Source organism: Lissotriton vulgaris, chromosome 8, assembly GCF_964263255.1.
Source record: "Lissotriton vulgaris chromosome 8, aLisVul1.2, whole genome shotgun sequence".
Classification (NCBI taxonomy): domain Eukaryota; kingdom Metazoa; phylum Chordata; class Amphibia; order Caudata; family Salamandridae; genus Lissotriton; species Lissotriton vulgaris.
Genome location: NC_141696.1, coordinates 152,883,844 through 152,900,098, shown reverse-complemented (window position 1 = coordinate 152,900,098; position 16,255 = coordinate 152,883,844). Strand labels below are relative to the sequence as shown.

General features: G+C 43.5%; 20 non-coding genes across 20 annotated transcripts; all 20 read right to left on the bottom strand.

Moving 5' to 3' along the window:
* Positions 1 to 967: 967 nt before the first annotated feature.
* TRNAL-AAG (transfer RNA leucine (anticodon AAG)) lies at positions 968 to 1,050 on the bottom strand. The gene has a single exon. It is a non-coding gene; the product is annotated as a tRNA-Leu (tRNA).
* Positions 1,051 to 1,241: 191 nt separating this feature from the next.
* Positions 1,242 to 1,324, bottom strand: TRNAL-CAG (transfer RNA leucine (anticodon CAG)). Its single transcript has one exon. It is a non-coding gene; the product is annotated as a tRNA-Leu (tRNA).
* Positions 1,325 to 1,956: 632 nt separating this feature from the next.
* On the bottom strand, positions 1,957 to 2,039 carry TRNAL-UAG (transfer RNA leucine (anticodon UAG)). The gene has a single exon. It is a non-coding gene; the product is annotated as a tRNA-Leu (tRNA).
* Positions 2,040 to 3,063: 1,024 nt separating this feature from the next.
* On the bottom strand, positions 3,064 to 3,146 carry TRNAL-AAG (transfer RNA leucine (anticodon AAG)). The gene has a single exon. It is a non-coding gene; the product is annotated as a tRNA-Leu (tRNA).
* A 191-nt stretch (positions 3,147 to 3,337) lies between these two features.
* On the bottom strand, positions 3,338 to 3,420 carry TRNAL-CAG (transfer RNA leucine (anticodon CAG)). The gene has a single exon. It is a non-coding gene; the product is annotated as a tRNA-Leu (tRNA).
* A 632-nt stretch (positions 3,421 to 4,052) lies between these two features.
* Positions 4,053 to 4,135, bottom strand: TRNAL-UAG (transfer RNA leucine (anticodon UAG)). The gene has a single exon. It is a non-coding gene; the product is annotated as a tRNA-Leu (tRNA).
* A 1,024-nt stretch (positions 4,136 to 5,159) lies between these two features.
* Positions 5,160 to 5,242, bottom strand: TRNAL-AAG (transfer RNA leucine (anticodon AAG)). The gene has a single exon. It is a non-coding gene; the product is annotated as a tRNA-Leu (tRNA).
* A 906-nt stretch (positions 5,243 to 6,148) lies between these two features.
* Positions 6,149 to 6,231, bottom strand: TRNAL-UAG (transfer RNA leucine (anticodon UAG)). The gene has a single exon. It is a non-coding gene; the product is annotated as a tRNA-Leu (tRNA).
* A 1,024-nt stretch (positions 6,232 to 7,255) lies between these two features.
* Positions 7,256 to 7,338, bottom strand: TRNAL-AAG (transfer RNA leucine (anticodon AAG)). Its single transcript has one exon. It is a non-coding gene; the product is annotated as a tRNA-Leu (tRNA).
* Positions 7,339 to 7,529: 191 nt separating this feature from the next.
* Positions 7,530 to 7,612, bottom strand: TRNAL-CAG (transfer RNA leucine (anticodon CAG)). The gene has a single exon. It is a non-coding gene; the product is annotated as a tRNA-Leu (tRNA).
* A 632-nt stretch (positions 7,613 to 8,244) lies between these two features.
* TRNAL-UAG (transfer RNA leucine (anticodon UAG)) lies at positions 8,245 to 8,327 on the bottom strand. The gene has a single exon. It is a non-coding gene; the product is annotated as a tRNA-Leu (tRNA).
* Positions 8,328 to 9,351: 1,024 nt separating this feature from the next.
* On the bottom strand, positions 9,352 to 9,434 carry TRNAL-AAG (transfer RNA leucine (anticodon AAG)). Its single transcript has one exon. It is a non-coding gene; the product is annotated as a tRNA-Leu (tRNA).
* Positions 9,435 to 10,340: 906 nt separating this feature from the next.
* TRNAL-UAG (transfer RNA leucine (anticodon UAG)) lies at positions 10,341 to 10,423 on the bottom strand. Its single transcript has one exon. It is a non-coding gene; the product is annotated as a tRNA-Leu (tRNA).
* Positions 10,424 to 11,447: 1,024 nt separating this feature from the next.
* TRNAL-AAG (transfer RNA leucine (anticodon AAG)) lies at positions 11,448 to 11,530 on the bottom strand. Its single transcript has one exon. It is a non-coding gene; the product is annotated as a tRNA-Leu (tRNA).
* Positions 11,531 to 11,721: 191 nt separating this feature from the next.
* Positions 11,722 to 11,804, bottom strand: TRNAL-CAG (transfer RNA leucine (anticodon CAG)). The gene has a single exon. It is a non-coding gene; the product is annotated as a tRNA-Leu (tRNA).
* A 632-nt stretch (positions 11,805 to 12,436) lies between these two features.
* TRNAL-UAG (transfer RNA leucine (anticodon UAG)) lies at positions 12,437 to 12,519 on the bottom strand. Its single transcript has one exon. It is a non-coding gene; the product is annotated as a tRNA-Leu (tRNA).
* A 1,298-nt stretch (positions 12,520 to 13,817) lies between these two features.
* TRNAL-CAG (transfer RNA leucine (anticodon CAG)) lies at positions 13,818 to 13,900 on the bottom strand. The gene has a single exon. It is a non-coding gene; the product is annotated as a tRNA-Leu (tRNA).
* A 632-nt stretch (positions 13,901 to 14,532) lies between these two features.
* Positions 14,533 to 14,615, bottom strand: TRNAL-UAG (transfer RNA leucine (anticodon UAG)). Its single transcript has one exon. It is a non-coding gene; the product is annotated as a tRNA-Leu (tRNA).
* Positions 14,616 to 15,639: 1,024 nt separating this feature from the next.
* On the bottom strand, positions 15,640 to 15,722 carry TRNAL-AAG (transfer RNA leucine (anticodon AAG)). The gene has a single exon. It is a non-coding gene; the product is annotated as a tRNA-Leu (tRNA).
* Positions 15,723 to 15,913: 191 nt separating this feature from the next.
* On the bottom strand, positions 15,914 to 15,996 carry TRNAL-CAG (transfer RNA leucine (anticodon CAG)). Its single transcript has one exon. It is a non-coding gene; the product is annotated as a tRNA-Leu (tRNA).
* Between the last annotated feature and the right edge of the window lie 259 nt (positions 15,997 to 16,255).

The following is a 16,255-nucleotide window of genomic DNA, read 5'->3' as shown; positions in this document are numbered from 1 at the left end:
GCCTGAAATAATTTAAACCTTCAAACACAAGGTGCAACTTTATGCACAGGACAATAAACACAGAAGATCACATGTGAAAGCATTTCATTTCACAGGTGTACAATTTTTATGCTTTTAGAATACCTCATACCTCTCACCAGCTATTTAGGGTCCTGTATCCTACTCACAAAATTACCTTGCCTGCGACCTCTCTCTCTACACAAACAACTACTGCACAGGAAGTAGGAAGGCAGAAGGAGGGGCATATTATGCAAATGTATGCTGTCATTGTGCCTTGCAGATTCATGCAGGATTTCTAGATCCTTGCTGGATACAAGAGAGCAGACCTTGTTTCAGATCAACTGTCCCTAGCAGGGAACGTCTGAGCACATGCAGTCTTTTGCTCTCTAGCCCCTGGCCTGGGACTTACCCTCACTGGCTGAGGCGTGAATTTCTGCATACCAACGTTGCATAGATGGTACGTTTGTGGTCGGTTTGGGATGGGTGGGAGGTCAAAAGCAGGGAAAAGTATGTCGCCTTCACTTCTAGTCTCCTCTTCTAGGCCTACCTGCCGTTCACTCACTCTGTCTTTGTTTCATTCTCTCCTTCCTCAACACCCCTTCTCACTCACTCGCTCTATCACTTGTGTTCTTTCCCCTTGCTCTGCATTTCATAGTGGAAACATCTCTTGAATGGAGCATTAGAAAATGAGGTTACATAAAATTAACAATCTACTTATTGGAAACCAAAAATATCACAAGACTGAATGTAACCCCTTTCATTAATAAAAGGGACTTTTTAAGCACCCCCCAAAAAACACATAAAACACCACGAGTGCTAGAAGAATATTATACGAGCTTGAAGACAGAATTGGGCAAATTAATTTGCAGTTGAAACTGAAGTTTGTTACTTATTCAGATATTATATGCACTGCCAATTTTTAGCTGAGATTCTAGAAGAACTCAGAGACAAAATGGACTTAAAGTTTTGTCAGAAGTGGGATTCGAACCCACGCCTCCAGGAGAGACTGCGGCCTTAACGCAGCGCCTTAGACCACTCGGCCATCCTGACCACATTTGCTTGATCATCTACAGAGAGGGAAAGATATTGTGAACCAAAAAAAGCACACAACTTAGGTCATGAGTGGCTAGAGCAAGAAAAAAACTCACTGCACTTTTCCAGTTAGACAACCATATAAGCCCATGTGAGGGAAATGATCTGATTTTTTCTCTCCCAAGAAAAAAGTAGAGTAAACACACAATTGTCAGAAGTGGGATTTGAACCCACGCCTCCAGAAGAGACTGCGACCTGAACGCAGCGCCTTAGACCACTCGGCCATCCTGACTTGCATTTGTGGAACCTTCCACAGGCCAGACAGCATTGCAAGTGGTGTACCGAAAAGGCATGCCCTCAATTTATTTATCCTATTATAAGTACTTCCAACAGCTCTTTGAACAATCCATAGAGAGCAGTACCTATGAAGAACTCTTTAGACCTTTAAGGCGTACAAAGAGAAAGTGCTATTAACCAGCCACTTGAAAGGCCCAAAGCTGCTTTGAAATTGAGTCAACAGCCACCTCTTGGCTAGCTAAAGCAAATTCAACAAGGAATTTCAATGTCACAACATAGGGTGGAATACGCAAATCTAAGCAGCCCCTGATCACAGCCCTGAGGAAATTGCCATAAGTGTGCTGGAGTCCAACTGTCTACCAGATGCTAGGCATTCTTCCATATTTGCATGGCCTGTCTGGCCAGGGCATACAAGAGCATGACTCTTCCAGATGAGCTCTTACATGGGTCCTATGCTCATATAGTAAGGACTGCACTTTGTCAGCAAGACTTTATACAACCGAAATATATGAGAAACCCCAGCTCGATTGACTAGATGAGGACGGAATCACATCCCAGGTGAAGACCAACAGATGCAACTTCCACCAGATGTTAACCTGAAAAAGGAGATTACATCTCCAAAAGTCATGTCAGAAGTGGGATTCGAACCCACGCCTCCAGAGGAGACTGCAGCCTAAACACAGCACCTTAGACCACTCGGCCATCCTGACAGTCCAGAATCTTAAGAAATGTATAAAAGTCACTCAGAAATTTCTGCTTCCATGCAAGCCTGAAATAATTTAAACCTTCAAACACAAGGTGCAACTTTATGCACAGGACAATAAACACAGAAGGCCACATGTGAAAGCATTTCATTTCACAGGTGTACAATTTTTATGCTTTTAGAATACCTCATACCTCTCACCAGCTATTTAGGGTCCTGTATCCTACTCACAAAATTACCTTGCCTGTGACCTCTCTCCCTACACAAACAACTACTGCACAGGAAGTAGGAAGGCAGAAGGTGGGGCATATTATGCAAATGTATGCTGTCATTGTGCCTTGCAGATTCATGCAGTATTTCTAGATCCTTGCTGGATACAAGAGAGCAGACCTTGTTTCAGATCAACTGTCCCTAGCAGGGAACGTCTGAGCACATGCAGTCTTTTGCTCTCTAGCCCCTGGCCTGGGACTTACCCTCACTGGCTGAGGCGTGAATTTCTGCATACCAACGTTGCATAGATGGTACGTTTGTGGTCGGTTTGGGATGGGTGGGAGGTCAAAAGCAGGGAAAAGTATGTCGCCTTCACTTCTAGTCTCCTCTTCTAGGCCTACCTGCCGTTCACTCACTCTGTCTTTGTTTCATTCTCTCCTTCCTCAACACCCCTTCTCACTCACTCGCTCTATCACTTGTGCTCTTTCCCCTTGCTCTGCATTTCATAGTGGAAACATCTCTTGAATGGAGCATTAGAAAATGAGGTTACATAAAATTAACAATCTACTTATTGGAAACCAAAAATATCACAAGACTGAATGTAACCCATTTCATTAATAAGAGGGACTTTTTAAGCACCCCCCAAAAAACACATAAAACACCACGAGTGCTAGAAGAATATTATACGAGCTTGAAGACAGAATTGGGCAAATTAATTTGCAGTTGAAACTGAAGTTTGTTACTTATTCAGATATTATATGCACTGCCAATTTTTAGCTGAGATTCTAAAAGAACTCAGAGACAAAATGGACTTAAAGTTTTGTCAGAAGTGGGATTCGAACCCACGCCTCCAGGAGAGACTGCGGCCTTAACGCAGCGCCTTAGACCACTGGGCCATCCTGACCACATTTGCTTGATCATCTACAGAGAGGGAAAGATATTGTGAACCAAAAAAAGCACACAACTTAGGTCATGAGTGGCTAGAGCAAGAAAAAAACTCACTGCACTTTTCCAAGTAGACAACCATATAAGCCCATGTGAGGGAAATGATCTGATTTTTTCTCTCCCAAGAAAAAAGTAGAGTAAACACAGAATTGTCAGAAGTGGGATTTGAACCCACGCCTCCAGAAGAGACTGCGACCTGAACGCAGCGCCTTAGACCACTCGGCCATCCTGACTTGCATTTGTGGAACCTTCCACAGGCCAGACAGCCATGCAAGTGGGGTACCGAAAAGGCATGCCCTCAATTTATTTATCCTATTATAAGTACTTCCAACAGATCTTTGAACAATCCATAGAGAGCAGTACCTATGAAGAACTCTTTAGACCTTTAAGGCGTACAAAGAGAAAGTGCTATTAACCAGCCACTTGAAAGGCCCAAAGCTGCTTTGAAATTGAGTCAACAGCCACCTCTTGGCTAGCTAAAGGAAATTCAACAAGGAATTTCAATGTCACAACATAGGGTGGAATACGCAAATCTAAGCAGCCCCTGATCACAGCCCTGAGGAAATTGCCGTAAGTGTGCTGGAGTCCAACTGTCTACCAGATGCTAGGCATTCTTCCATATTTGCATGGCCTGTCTGGCCAGGGCATACAAGAGCATGACTCTTCCAGATGAGCTCTTACATGGGTCCTATGCTCATATAGTAAGGACTGCACTTTGTCAGCAAGACTTTATACAACCGAAATATATGAGAAACCCCAGCTCTCTTGACTAGATGAGGACGGAATCACATCCCAGGTGAAGACCAACAGATGCAACTTCCATCAGATGTTAACCTGAAAAAGGAGATTACATCTCCAAAAGTCATGTCAGAAGTGGGATTCGAACCCACGCCTCCAGAGGAGACTGCGGCCTAAACACAGCACCTTAGACCACTCGGCCATCCTGACAGTGCAGAGTCTTAAGAAATGTATAAAAGTCACTCAGAAATTTCTGCCTCCATGCAAGCCTGAAATAATTTAAACCTTCAAACACAAGGTGCAACTTTATGCACAGGACAATAAACACAGAAGATCACATGTGAAAGCATTTCATTTCACAGGTGTACAATTTGTATGCTTTTAAAATACCTCATACCTCTCACCAGCTATTTAGGGTCCTGTATCCTACTCACAAAATTACCTTGCCTGCGACCTCTCTCTCTACACAAACAACTACTGCACAGGAAGTAGGAAGGCAGAAGGTGGGGCATATTATGCAAATGTATGCTGTCATTGTGCCTAGCAGATTCATGCAGGATTTCTAGATCCTTGCTGGATACAAGAGAGCAGACCTTGTTTCAGATCAACTGTCCCTAGCAGGGAACGTCTGAGCACATGCAGTCTTTTGCTCTCTAGCCCCTGGCCTGGGACTTACCCTCACTGGCTGAGGCGTGAATTTCTGCATACCAACGTTGCATAGATGGTACGTTTGTGGTCGGTTTGGGATGGGTGGGAGGTCAAAAGCATGGAAAAGTATGTCGCCTTCACTTCTAGTCTCCTCTTCTAGGCCTACCTGCCGTTCACTCACTCTGTCTTTGTTTCATTCTCTCCTTCCTCAACACCCCTTCTCACTCACTCGCTCTATCACTTGTGCTCTTTCCCCTTGCTCTGCATTTCATAGTGGAAACATCTCTTGAATGGAGCATTAGAAAATGAGGTTACATAAAATTAACAATCTACTTATTGGAAACCAAAAATATCACAAGACTGAATGTAACCCATTTCATTAATAAAAGGGACTTTTTAAGCACCCCCCAAAAAACACATAAAACACCACGAGTGCTAGAAGAATATTATACGAGCTTGAAGACAGAATTGGGCAAATTAATTTGCAGTTGAAACTGAAGTTTGTTACTTATTCAGATATTATATGCACTGCCAATTTTTAGCTGAGATTCTAAAAGAACTCAGAGACAAAATGGACTTAAAGTTTTGTCAGAAGTGGGATTCGAACCCACGCCTCCAGGAGAGACTGCGGCCTTAACGCAGCGCCTTAGACCACTCGGCCATCCTGGCCAAATTTGCTTGATCATCTACAGAGAGGGAAAGATATTGTGAACCAAAAAAAGCACACATCTTAGGTCATGAGTGGCTAGAGCAAGAAAAAAACTCACTCCACTTTTCCAAGTAGACAACCATATAAGCCCATGTGAGGGAAATGATCAGATTTTTTCTCTCTCAAGAAAAAAGTAGAGTAAACACACAATTGTCAGAAGTGGGATTTGAACCTACGCCTCCAGAAGAGACTGCGACCTGAACGCAGCGCCTTAGACCACTCGGCCATCCTGACTTGCATTTGTGGACCCTTCCACAGGCCAGACAGCCATGCAAGTGGGGTACCGAAAAGGCATGCCCTCAATTTATTTATCCTATTATAAGTACTTCCAACAGATCTTTGAACAATCCATAGAGAGCAGTACCTATGAAGAACTCTTTAGACCTTTAAGGCATACAAAGAGAAAGTGCTATTAACCAGCCACTTGAAAGGCCCAAAGCTGCTTTGAAATTGAGTCAACAGCCACCTCTTGGCTAGCTAAAGCAAATTCAACAAGGAATTTCAATGTCACAACATAGGGTGGAATACGCAAATCTAAGCATCCCCTGATCACAGCCCTGAGGAAATTGCCGTAAGTGTGCTGGAGTCCAACTGTCTACCAGATGCTAGGCATTCTTCCATATTTGCATGGCCTGTCTGGCCAGGGCATACAAGAGCATGACTCTTCCAGATGAGCTCTTACATGGGTCCTATGCTCATATAGTAAGGACTGCACTTTGTCAGCAAGACTTTATACAACCGAAATATATGAGAAACCCCAGCTCTCTTGACTAGATGAGGACGGAATCACATCCCAGGTGAAGACCAACAGATGCAACTTCCATCAGATGTTAACCTGAAAAAGGAGATTACATCTCCAAAAGTCATGTCAGAAGTAGGATTCGAACCTACGCCTCCAGAGGAGACTGCGGCCTAAACACAGCGCCTTAGACCACTCGGCCATCCTGACAGTGCAGAGTCTTAGGAAATGTATAAAAGTCACTCAGAAATTTCTGCCTCCATGCAAGCCTGAAATAATTTAAACCTTCAAACACAAGGTGCAACTTTATGCACAGGACAATAAACACAGAAGATCACATGTGAAAGCATTTCATTTCACAGGTGTACAATTTTTATGCTTTTAAAATACCTCATACCTCTCACCAGCTATTTAGGGTCCTGTATCCTACTCACAAAATTACCTTGCCTGCGACCTCTCTCTCTACACAAACAACTACTGCACAGGAAGTAGGAAGGCAGAAGGTGGGGCATATTATGCAAATGTATGCTGTCATTGTGCCTTGCAGATTCATGCAGGATTTCTAGATCCTTGCTGGATACAAGAGAGCAGACCTTGTTTCAGATCAACTGTCCCTAGCAGGGAACGTCTGAGCACATGCAGTCTTTTGCTCTCTAGCCCCTGGCCTGGGACTTACCCTCACTGGCTGAGGCGTGAATTTCTGCATACCAACGTTGCATAGATGGTACGTTTGTGGTCGGTTTGGGATGGGTGGGAGGTCAAAAGCAGGGAAAAGTATGTCGCCTTCACTTCTAGTCTCCTCTTCTAGGCCTACCTGCCGTTCACTCACTCTGTCTTTGTTTCATTCTCTCCTTCCTCAACACCCCTTCTCACTCACTCGCTCTATCACTTGTGCTCTTTCCCCTTGCTCTGCATTTCATAGTGGAAACATCTCTTGAATGGAGCATTAGAAAATGAGGTTACATAAAATTAACAATCTACTTATTGGAAACCAAAAATATCACAAGACTGAATGTAACCCATTTCATTAATAAAAGGGACTTTTTAAGCACCCCCCAAAAAACACATAAAACACCACGAGTGCTAGAAGAATATTATACGAGCTTGAAGACAGAATTGGGCAAATTAATTTGCAGTTGAAACTGAAGTTTGTTACTTATTCAGATATTATATGCACTGCCAATTTTTAGCTGAGATTCTAAAAGAACTCAGAGACAAAATGGACTTAAAGTTTTGTCAGAAGTGGGATTCGAACCCACGCCTCCAGGAGAGACTGCGGCCTTAACGCAGCGCCTTAGACCACTCGGCCACCCTGACCACATTTGCTTGATTATCTACAGAGAGGGAAAGATATTGTGAACCAGAAAAAACAAACAACTTAGGTCATGAGTGGCTAGAGCAAGAAAAAAACTCACTGCACTTTTCCAAGTAGACAACCATATAAGCCCATGTGAGGGAAATGATCTGATTTTTTCTCTCCCAAGAAAAAAGTAGAGTAAACACACAATTGTCAGAAGTGGGATTTGAACCCACGCCTCCAGAAGAGACTGCGACCTGAACGCAGCGCCTTAGACCACTCGGCCATCCTGACTTGCATTTGTGGAACCTTCCACAGGCCAGACAGCCATGCAAGTGGGGTACCAAAAAGGCATGCCCTCAATTTATTTATCCTATTATAAGTACTTCCAACAGCTCTTTGAACAATCCATAGAGAGCAGTACCTATGAAGAACTCTTTAGACCTTTAAAGCGTACAAAGAGAAAGTGCTATTAACCAGCCACTTGAAAGGCCCAAAGCTGCTTTGAAATTGAGTCAACAGCCACCTCTTGGCTAGCTAAAGCAAATTCAACAAGGAATTTCAATGTCACAACATAGGGTGGAATACGCAAATCTAAGCAGCCCCTGATCACAGCCCTGAGGAAATTGCCGTAAGTGTGCTGGAGTCCAACTGTCTACCAGATGCTAGGCATTCTTCCATATTCGCATGGCCTGTCTGGCCAGGGCATACAAGAGCATGACTCTTCCAGATGAGCTCTTACATGGGTCCTATGCTCATATAGTAAGGACTGCACTTTGTCAGCAAGACTTTATACAACCGAAATATATGAGAAACCCCAGCTCTCTTGACTAGATGAGGACGGAATCACATCCCAGGTGAAGACCAACAGATGCAACTTCCATCAGATGTTAACCTGAAAAAGGAGATTACATCTCCAAAAGTCATGTCAGAAGTGGGATTCGAACCCACACCTCCAGAGGAGACTGCGGCCTAAACACAGCACCTTAGACCACTCGGCCATCCTGACAGTGCAGAGTCTTAAGAAATGTATAAAAGTCACTCAGAAATTTCTGCCTCCATGCAAGCCTGAAATAATTTAAACCTTCAAACACAAGGTGCAACTTTATGCACAGGACAATAAACACAGAAGATCACATGTGAAAGCATTTCATTTCACAGGTGTACAATTTGTATGCTTTTAAAATACCTCATACCTCTCACCAGCTATTTAGGGTCCTGTATCCTACTCACAAAATTACCTTGCCTGCGACCTCTCTCTCTACACAAACAACTACTGCACAGGAAGTAGGAAGGCAGAAGGTGGGGCATATTATGCAAATGTATGCTGTCATTGTGCCTAGCAGATTCATGCAGGATTTCTAGATCCTTGCTGGATACAAGAGAGCAGACCTTGTTTCAGATCAACTGTCCCTAGCAGGGAACGTCTGAGCACATGCAGTCTTTTGCTCTCTAGCCCCTGGCCTGGGACTTACCCTCACTGGCTGAGGCGTGAATTTCTGCATACCAACGTTGCATAGATGGTACGTTTGTGGTCGGTTTGGGATGGGTGGGAGGTCAAAAGCATGGAAAAGTATGTCGCCTTCACTTCTAGTCTCCTCTTCTAGGCCTACCTGCCGTTCACTCACTCTGTCTTTGTTTCATTCTCTCCTTCCTCAACACCCCTTCTCACTCACTCGCTCTATCACTTGTGCTCTTTCCCCTTGCTCTGCATTTCATAGTGGAAACATCTCTTGAATGGAGCATTAGAAAATGAGGTTACATAAAATTAACAATCTACTTATTGGAAACCAAAAATATCACAAGACTGAATGTAACCCATTTCATTAATAAAAGGGACTTTTTAAGCACCCCCCAAAAAACACATAAAACACCACGAGTGCTAGAAGAATATTATACGAGCTTGAAGACAGAATTGGGCAAATTAATTTGCAGTTGAAACTGAAGTTTGTTACTTATTCAGATATTATATGCACTGCCAATTTTTAGCTGAGATTCTAAAAGAACTCAGAGACAAAATGGACTTAAAGTTTTGTCAGAAGTGGGATTCGAACCCACGCCTCCAGGAGAGACTGCGGCCTTAACGCAGCGCCTTAGACCACTCGGCCATCCTGACCACATTTGCTTGATCATCTACAGAGAGGGAAAGATATTGTGAACCAAAAAAAGCACACATCTTAGGTCATGAGTGGCTAGAGCAAGAAAAAAACTCACTCCACTTTTCCAAGTAGACAACCATATAAGCCCATGTGAGGGAAATGATCAGATTTTTTCTCTCTCAAGAAAAAAGTAGAGTAAACACACAATTGTCAGAAGTGGGATTTGAACCTACGCCTCCAGAAGAGACTGCGACCTGAACGCAGCGCCTTAGACCACTCGGCCATCCTGACTTGCATTTGTGGACCCTTCCACAGGCCAGACAGCCATGCAAGTGGGGTACCGAAAAGGCATGCCCTCAATTTATTTATCCTATTATAAGTACTTCCAACAGATCTTTGAACAATCCATAGAGAGCAGTACCTATGAAGAACTCTTTAGACCTTTAAGGCGTACAAAGAGAAAGTGCTATTAACCAGCCACTTGAAAGGCCCAAAGCTGCTTTGAAATTGAGTCAACAGCCACCTCTTGGCTAGCTAAAGCAAATTCAACAAGGAATTTCAATGTCACAACATAGGGTGGAATACGCAAATCTAAGCATCCCCTGATCACAGCCCTGAGGAAATTGCCGTAAGTGTGCTGGAGTCCAACTGTCTACCAGATGCTAGGCATTCTTCCATATTTGCATGGCCTGTCTGGCCAGGGCATACAAGAGCATGACTCTTCCAGATGAGCTCTTACATGGGTCCTATGCTCATATAGTAAGGACTGCACTTTGTCAGCAAGACTTTATACAACCGAAATATATGAGAAACCCCAGCTCTCTTGACTAGATGAGGACGGAATCACATCCCAGGTGAAGACCAACAGATGCAACTTCCATCAGATGTTAACCTGAAAAAGGAGATTACATCTCCAAAAGTCATGTCAGAAGTAGGATTCGAACCTACGCCTCCAGAGGAGACTGCGGCCTAAACACAGCGCCTTAGACCACTCGGCCATCCTGACAGTGCAGAGTCTTAGGAAATGTATAAAAGTCACTCAGAAATTTCTGCCTCCATGCAAGCCTGAAATAATTTAAACCTTCAAACACAAGGTGCAACTTTATGCACAGGACAATAAACACAGAAGATCACATGTGAAAGCATTTCATTTCACAGGTGTACAATTTTTATGCTTTTAAAATACCTCATACCTCTCACCAGCTATTTAGGGTCCTGTATCCTACTCACAAAATTACCTTGCCTGCGACCTCTCTCTCTACACAAACAACTACTGCACAGGAAGTAGGAAGGCAGAAGGTGGGGCATATTATGCAAATGTATGCTGTCATTGTGCCTTGCAGATTCATGCAGGATTTCTAGATCCTTGCTGGATACAAGAGAGCAGACCTTGTTTCAGATCAACTGTCCCTAGCAGGGAACGTCTGAGCACATGCAGTCTTTTGCTCTCTAGCCCCTGGCCTGGGACTTACCCTCACTGGCTGAGGCGTGAATTTCTGCATACCAACGTTGCATAGATGGTACGTTTGTGGTCGGTTTGGGATGGGTGGGAGGTCAAAAGCAGGGAAAAGTATGTCGCCTTCACTTCTAGTCTCCTCTTCTAGGCCTACCTGCCGTTCACTCACTCTGTCTTTGTTTCATTCTCTCCTTCCTCAACACCCCTTCTCACTCACTCGCTCTATCACTTGTGCTCTTTCCCCTTGCTCTGCATTTCATAGTGGAAACATCTCTTGAATGGAGCATTAGAAAATGAGGTTACATAAAATTAACAATCTACTTATTGGAAACCAAAAATATCACAAGACTGAATGTAACCCATTTCATTAATAAAAGGGACTTTTTAAGCACCCCCCAAAAAACACATAAAACACCACGAGTGCTAGAAGAATATTATACGAGCTTGAAGACAGAATTGGGCAAATTAATTTGCAGTTGAAACTGAAGTTTGTTACTTATTCAGATATTATATGCACTGCCAATTTTTAGCTGAGATTCTAAAAGAACTCAGAGACAAAATGGACTTAAAGTTTTGTCAGAAGTGGGATTCGAACCCACGCCTCCAGGAGAGACTGCGGCCTTAACGCAGCGCCTTAGACCACTCGGCCACCCTGACCACATTTGCTTGATTATCTACAGAGAGGGAAAGATATTGTGAACCAGAAAAAACAAACAACTTAGGTCATGAGTGGCTAGAGCAAGAAAAAAACTCACTGCACTTTTCCAAGTAGACAACCATATAAGCCCATGTGAGGGAAATGATCTGATTTTTTCTCTCCCAAGAAAAAAGTAGAGTAAACACACAATTGTCAGAAGTGGGATTTGAACCCACGCCTCCAGAAGAGACTGCGACCTGAACGCAGCGCCTTAGACCACTCGGCCATCCTGACTTGCATTTGTGGAACCTTCCACAGGCCAGACAGCCATGCAAGTGGGGTACCAAAAAGGCATGCCCTCAATTTATTTATCCTATTATAAGTACTTCCAACAGCTCTTTGAACAATCCATAGAGAGCAGTACCTATGAAGAACTCTTTAGACCTTTAAGGCGTACAAAGAGAAAGTGCTATTAACCAGCCACTTGAAAGGCCCAAAGCTGCTTTGAAATTGAGTCAACAGCCACCTCTTGGCTAGCTAAAGCAAATTCAACAAGGAATTTCAATGTCACAACATAGGGTGGAATACGCAAATCTAAGCAGCCCCTGATCACAGCCCTGAGGAAATTGCCGTAAGTGTGCTGGAGTCCAACTGTCTACCAGATGCTAGGCATTCTTCCATATTTGCATGGCCTGTCTGGCCAGGGCATACAAGAGCATGACTCTTCCAGATGAGCTCTTACATGGGTCCTATGCTCATATAGTAAGGACTGCACTTTGTCAGCAAGACTTTATACAACCGAAATATATGAGAAACCCCAGCTCTCTTGACTAGATGAGGACGGAATCACATCCCAGGTGAAGACCAACAGATGCAACTTCCATCAGATGTTAACCTGAAAAAGGAGATTACATCTCCAAAAGTCATGTCAGAAGTGGGATTCGAACCCACGCCTCCAGAGGAGACTGCGGCCTAAACACAGCACCTTAGACCACTCGGCCATCCTGACAGTGCAGAGTCTTAAGAAATGTATAAAAGTCACTCAGAAATTTCTGCCTCCATGCAAGCCTGAAATAATTTAAACCTTCAAACACAAGGTGCAACTTTATGCACAGGACAATAAACACAGAAGATCACATGTGAAAGCATTTCATTTCACAGGTGTACAATTTTTATGCTTTTAAAATACCTCATACCTCTCACCAGCTATTTAGGGTCCTGTATCCTACTCACAAAATTACCTTGCCTGCAACCTCTCTCTCTACACAAACAACTACTGCACAGGAAGTAGGAAGGCAGAAGGTGGGGCATATTATGCAAATGTATGCTGTCATTGTGCCTTGCAGATTCATGCAGGATTTCTAGATCCTTGCTGGATACAAGAGAGCAGACCTTGTTTCAGATCAACTGTCCCTAGCAGGGAACGTCTGAGCACATGCAGTCTTTTGCTCTCTAGCCCCTGGCCTGGGACTTACCCTCACTGGCTGAGGCGTGAATTTCTGCATACCAACGTTGCATAGATGGTACGTTTGTGGTCGGTTTGGGATGGGTGGGAGGTCAAAAGCATGGAAAAGTATGTCGCCTTCACTTCTAGTCTCCTCTTCTAGGCCTACCTGCCGTTCACTCACTCTGTCTTTGTTTCATTCTCTCCTTCCTCAACACCCCTTCTCACTCACTCGCTCTATCACTTGTGCTCTTTCCCCTTGCTCTGCATTTCATAGTGGAAACATCTCTTGAATGGAGCATTAGAAAATGAGGTTACATAAAATTAACAATCTACTTATTGGAAACCAAAAATATCACAAGACTGAATGTAACCCATTTCATTAATAAAAGGGACTTTTTAAGCACCCCCCAAAAAACACATAAAACACCACGAGTGCTAGAAGAATATTATACGAGCTTGAAGACAGAATTGGGCAAATTAATTTGCAGTTGAAACTGAAGTTTGTTACTTATTCAGATATTATATGCACTGCCAATTTTTAGCTGAGATTCTAAAAGAACTCAGAGACAAAATGGACTTAAAGTTTTGTCAGAAGTGGGATTCGAACCCACGCCTCCAGGAGAGACTGCGGCCTTAACGCAGCGCCTTAGACAACTCGGCCATCCTGACCACATTTGCTTGATCATCTACAGAGAGGGAAAGATATTGTGAACCAAAAAAAGCACACATCTTAGGTCATGAGTGGCTAGAGCAAGAAAAAAACTCACTGCACTTTTCCAAGTAGACAACCATATAAGCCCATGTGAGGGAAATGATCAGATTTTTTCTCTCTCAAGAAAAAAGTAGAGTAAACACACAATTGTCAGAAGTGGGATTTGAACCCACGCCTCCAGAAGAGACTGCGACCTGAACGCAGCGCCTTAGACCACTCGGCCATCCTGACTTGCATTTGTGGAACCTTCCACAGGCCAGACAGCCATGCAAGTGGGGTACCGAAAAGGCATGCCCTCAATTTATTTATCCTATTATAAGTACTTCCAACAGATCTTTGAACAATCCATAGAGAGCAGTACCTATGAAGAACTCTTTAGACCTTTAAGGCGTACAAAGAGAAAGTGCTATTAACCAGCCACTTGAAAGGCCCAAAGCTGCTTTGAAATTGAGTCAACAGCCACCTCTTGGCTAGCTAAAGCAAATTCAACAAGGAATTTCAATGTCACAACATAGGGTGGAATACGCAAATCTAGGCAGCCCCTGATCACAGCCCTGAGGAAATTGCCGTAAGTGTCCTGGAATCCAACTGTCTACCAGATGCTAGGCATTCTTCCATATTTGCATTGCCTGTCTGGCCAGGGCATACAAGAGCATGACTCTTCCAGATGAGCTCTTACATGGGTCCTATGCTCATATAGTAAGGACTGCACTTTGTCAGCAAGACTTTATACAACCGAAATATATGAGAAACCCCAGCTCGATTGACTAGATGAGGACGGAATCACATCCCAGGTGAAGACCAACAGATGCAACTTCCATCAGATGTTAACCTGAAAAAGGAGATTACATCTCCAAAAGTCATGTCAGAAGTGGGATTCGAACCCACGCCTCCAGAGGAGACTGCGGCCTAAACACAGCGCCTTAGACCACTCGGCCAGCCTGACAGTGCAGAGTCTTAGGAAATGTATAAAAGTCACTCATAAATTTCTGCCTCCATGCAAGCCTGAAATAATTTAAACCTTCAAACACAAGGTGCAACTTTATGCACAGGACAATAAACACAGAAGATCACATGTGAAAGCATTTCATTTCACAGGTGTACAATTTTTATGCTTTTAGAATACCTCATACCTCTCACCAGCTATTTAGGGTCCTGTATCCTACTCACAAAATTACCTTGCCTGCGACCTCTCTCTCTACACAAACAACTACTGCACAGGAAGTAGGAAGGCAGAAGGTGGGGCATATTATGCAAATGTATGCTGTCATTGTGCCTTGCAGATTCATGCAGGATTTCTAGATCCTTGCTGGATACAAGAGAGCAGACCTTGTTTCAGATCAACTGTCCCTAGCAGGGAACGTCTGAGCACATGCAGTCTTTTGCTCTCTAGCCCCTGGCCTGGGACTTACCCTCACTGGCTGAGGCGTGAATTTCTGCATACCAACGTTGCATAGATGGTACGTTTGTGGTCGGTTTGGGATGGGTGGGAGGTCAAAAGCAGGGAAAAGTATGTCGCCTTCACTTCTAGTCTCCTCTTCTAGGCCTACCTGCAGTTCACTCACTCTGTCTTTGTTTCATTCTCTCCTTCCTCAACACCCCTTCTCACTCACTCGCTCTATCACTTGTGCTCTTTCCCCTTGCTCTGCATTTCATAGTGGAAACATCTCTTGAATGGAGCATTAGAAAATGAGGTTACATAAAATTAACAATCTACTTATTGGAAACCAAAAATATCACAAGAATGAATGTAACCCATTTCATTAATAAAAGGGACTTTTTAAGCACCCCCCAAAAAACACATAAAACACCACGAGTGCTAGAAGAATATTATACGAGCTTGAAGACAGAATTGGGCAAATTAATTTGCAGTTGAAACTGAAGTTTGTTACTTATTCAGATATTATATGCACTGCCAATTTTTAGCTGAGATTCTAAAAGAACTCAGAGACAAAATGGACTTAAAGTTTTGTCAGAAGTGGGATTCGAACCCACGCCTCCAGGAGAGACTGCGGCCTTAACGCAGCGCCTTAGACCACTCGGCCATCCTGACCACATTTGCTTGATCATCTACAGAGAGGGAAAGATATTGTGAACCAAAAAAAGCACACAACTAAGGTCATGAGTGGCTAGAGCAAGAAAAAAACTCACTGCACTTTTCCAAGTAGACAACCATATAAGCCCATGTGAGGGAAATGATCTGATTTTTTCTCTCCCAAGAAAAAAGTAGAGTAAACACACAATTGTCAGAAGTGGGATTTGAACCCACGCCTCCAGAAGAGACTGCGACCTGAACGCAGCGCCTTAGACCACTCGGCCATCCTGACTTGCATTTGTGGAACCTTCCACAGGCCAGACAGCCATGCAAGTGGGGTACCGAAAAGGCATGCCCTCAATTTATTTATCCTATTATAAGTACTTCCAACAGATCTTTGAACAATCCATAGAGAGAAGTACCTATGAAGAACTCTTTAGACCTTTAAGGCGTACAAAGAGAAAGTGCTATTAACCAGCCACTTGAAAGGCCCAAAGCTGCTTTGAAATTGAGTCAACAGCCACCTCTTGGCTAGCTAAAGCAAATTCAAC